Here is a 3,850-nt window from a genome sequence, read left to right on the forward strand (position 1 = left end):
CTAGTACAATTCTTCAGCCTTGAGGAAAGTTTTGCAGAGGTTGAGCCAGAACTCCCTGTCAGGGCTAGTAGCCTTCAGCTGCCTCTTCACGTCTCAGCGAACGACACCTGCAATGTGCAAAGTGGCAAATCAGATCGTATCATGGAAGAACGATGGTAACATAGCTAGAGGGAAGCACTCACGGTGATGGCTTGGCTGGTGGAGAGGCGGTCGACGAGGCTGAGGTGTATGTCGCCGGTGTACTCCGGGTGGCCCTGGATGCCCAGCACGTGGTCGCCGACGCAGAACATCTCCACACCGGTCTTGTCCGATGACGCCAGCACGTCGGCGCCCAGCGGCGCCTCCCAGACCTCATCCTGGTGGCACTCGGTGATCTTGGCGTACTGGGGCAGGTCCTGCAGCGCGTCGAGGAACCTCCACGGCGGCAGCGTTGCCGCAATGGCCACCTCCCGGATACCTATGTCCCACCCGCCTCTCTTGGCCTTCCCGACGCGGCCGCCCAGAGCGCGGCATATCACCTGGTGGCCGAAGCAGATGCCGAGGACACGCTTCCGGGCGGCGACGGCCTCCTGGACGAGTTGGCACAGCCGCAGTATCCACAGCTCGTCGGCGTACGCGTCATAAGGGCTGCTGCTGATGACGAAGCCATCGTATCGTCCGACGTCGTCCAGGTCGGGGAGCTCCCCGTCCACCGCCCGGAACATGTCCCACTGCTCGCACACGTCGCCAGAGCCAAACGCACTCACGAAGACGTTGAAGTAGCCGCCGTACACCTTGAGCACGTACTCCGAGTCCCGCGCCGCCAGCAGCAGCGCGTACCTCCTGCTCCTCCTTGGCTGATCATCAGCTGCCACAAACTTCATGGCGGACTCCGGATCAGTTCTTTCAGCAGGAAGGAGAAGCTAGACCACGCAGGGCTGAGCTTATAGCGCTTTGCTAATGAGTAGGATTGGCTGTAGTGATTGATCAGCTGGAGACGATCGCTGGCATTTATAGAGGCCGGTCGGAAGCTGGGGAGAAGGGGAGTACGTAAACACGAGGAGTGAAATACATGCTCGCTTTGGAGAGACTTCTTTTTGCATGGTAGAATTCTTGGTCTGACACGACCAATGCAACTTCCACCGGCAGCCTAGAAGAACTAATCACACGACCAATACATATTTCCTCTGGTCGATCATGCATGCGACCAATTTTGCAGCACGAAATGATATGATCGGTATGGCAAGCTTTTTACGGAGGTCGTCTTGGTCGCCATATTAGTCAGCAGCCGTCTAATCATGGTTTTGTGGGGGGAGACTTTGTCAAAATGCCGTTCAAGATCTCTGTGCACTTTTTTTTGGCTCTCCGCGTTAAAAGAAACCGTCGGCTTTCTCATTTGTTTTGGATTAGAATTAGCAGCCTGAGACCAATGGAGATCAAGACCCTCACACGAAGAACAAAGAACGGCAATCGACATAAAACTGAAACTACCACTCCTTGAAGAGTTCTCCATATTTATCTTTGTTGCACATACAAGCACTCCATATCATCAAGTGCATCCAAGTACTCCACATTACCAACTCAAAAGAAAAGCACTCCATATTATCAAGTTTGTTAGCCCTAAATATTCCATTTTCGAGCACATGCGAAGCCTCCACACTCCATTTTCATGCACATGCAATCCCTCCATATCATCAAGTAGTACATTTAAGCCCTCCCCATCATCATTTTTTTTCCTTTAGCGACAATTTCTTTGACTGAAGTAGTACATGAGGCACTATAACGTGCATTCACTCTCATTTACTGCTAGGTTTGCTTTCTTTCATATGATGATAATGTGGATGGTGAATATTCTCATATATTCCTTTTTATTCACAATAATGTAATCCTAAAAATTCTCACAACTCATGGGGCATACCTAGTAAGCAAAACAAAAGAAAAACTTGCACAAAATTCAGTAGTGCATATGTAACTCTTCTTTTCCTCTACTCCTTTACTCCTACATGGCTATATGGTTGTTTTCTTACAAGAAAAATTGTGTGTTCGGTCCATAGTCTTAGGTTCATAATGACGGGGCCACAACCCGGGGGTCGCTCACCATGCCGGTCAAGCCAAGGGATGCATCAAGGCCTGGGGGGCCAACAAGGGTAGGAACCGACCTTGGGGCGGCTTGTTCTCCAAGACAAGCATGGCAGCGGTCTAGATTGTATCTCCTCCCTGTAAAACCCTATCCTCCACCGCCTATATAAGGGGAGACAGAGGAACACCTACGAATCCAATCTAGAGAACAACTCTCGGTAGCAACCCCGTCCTCCATTGTACTCCTTTACTCCACATTGCTATATGGTTGTTTTCTTACAAGAAAAATTGTGTGTTCAGTCCATAGTCTTAGGTTTATAACCCCTTCCTCACTATAACTTAGAAAAGCCTGACCAGTGCAATGCATGTGCCTATTTTGACAACACATTGGTCACAACGATGTGACAAATCTACGCGGGGGGGGGGGGGGAGGTAGTTTTATTCAACATTTACAATTATTTCTAAGTATTCCTTTTGCTCCTTATTGAGTTCGACAATCTCGTAAGCCGAAAAGGCCTACAAATGACTCTTGTTGGTATCAAATCTAGAGTATGTGTATGGTTTGCATACAATATATATAAGATGGGGACGGAGCCTATGGTTCGAGCACCAGCAAAACTATGTGGCCACTCATGGTAGAGCCCCCCCCCCCCCCTCCCCCAAGGATTGACCGGGGCAATGTGGGTGCCCCAGTTTGACGCCACTCCATCGGCAATGGTGCAACAGATATGCCGAGGTGGGAGGTAGCGACTGGACAAGAATCACACAAGATGGTTGGGGCGGCAGTGGGGGATTGGTGGATGGTGTCCATGTAATAGTGAAGAGGATGAAGTGAGAACCGCAAGGGAGAGGCATCATTGATACGGCATAGCGTTGTGTAGTAAAAAATGTAAGGGGGGCGACTAGTAAGTTACAATGTTTACTTCTGTTTCAAGTCAAACTTTGAAAACTTCAAGTAGCAATATTGTCACAACTATTTAGGTTGAAACTCTAAAGTCATATACAAAGATTTGTCTTAGAAAATACTTCCATAATATTATAATTTTGTTGATCATTGTCATATATTTCAATACATACCATTTATCAAACTAAGTTATATCCTAATGACGTACTAATATCTAAGACCCATTTGGAAGATAATAAAAACATAAGAGGATTCCTAAATATTCCGTTGGTACCGTTTGGAACAAAGGAATGGTCAACTTACAAGCCTTTCAAATTCATATGGCATTCCATTGGAACTTTAGTGGGCGCCAAATTGGAGATCCTACCTCATGTTTAATTTACTTTGTGCCTATAATTCCTGTGTTTTCTCCGTGTGACATTCAAATTTTAAGGTTTCATATGTTTTCGGTCCTATAGGATTGTAGGATACATGAAATCTTATTTTCTATTTTTTTTCTACTCCCATGTTTCAAGTTCATGTGTTCCAAACAGGCTCTAAAACATCAAGGTAGTATGTCATTCCAGCATGCATACCACCAACTGCAGCAGGGCGGCGGGTGGCCCTATATATGCACAGGAACGACTAGAAGGAATTTTCTGAACATTTGAATCCTATAGCCTTCCATGGTTGAAAGATACACATTATATGTCTCGCCAAACAAAAAATGAATCATGCACATAGAGGGTGGATACAATCATATACACGTAAAATTACACACTTCCATTTTGTTTTGAAACAACAAGCGTCCCCGACGATTTCCATTAAGGAAACTGCCATCCAGTGTACAAAGAAACGGGAAAATAATAAGAAGGGCATAGAACTAAGCTAGCCCTACTACGCCATCAG

The 3,850-nt window shown here is 46.7% G+C and overlaps 1 pseudogene; it reads right to left on the reverse strand.

Moving 5' to 3' along the window:
* On the reverse strand, window positions 1-2,169 carry LOC123101361 (gamma-glutamyl peptidase 3-like; annotated as a pseudogene).
* Window positions 2,170-3,850: the final 1,681 nt, after the last annotated feature.

The sequence above is a fragment of the Triticum aestivum genome, chromosome 5A (genome assembly GCF_018294505.1).
Source record: "Triticum aestivum cultivar Chinese Spring chromosome 5A, IWGSC CS RefSeq v2.1, whole genome shotgun sequence".
In the NCBI taxonomy this organism is placed as follows: Eukaryota; Viridiplantae; Streptophyta; class Magnoliopsida; order Poales; family Poaceae; genus Triticum; species Triticum aestivum.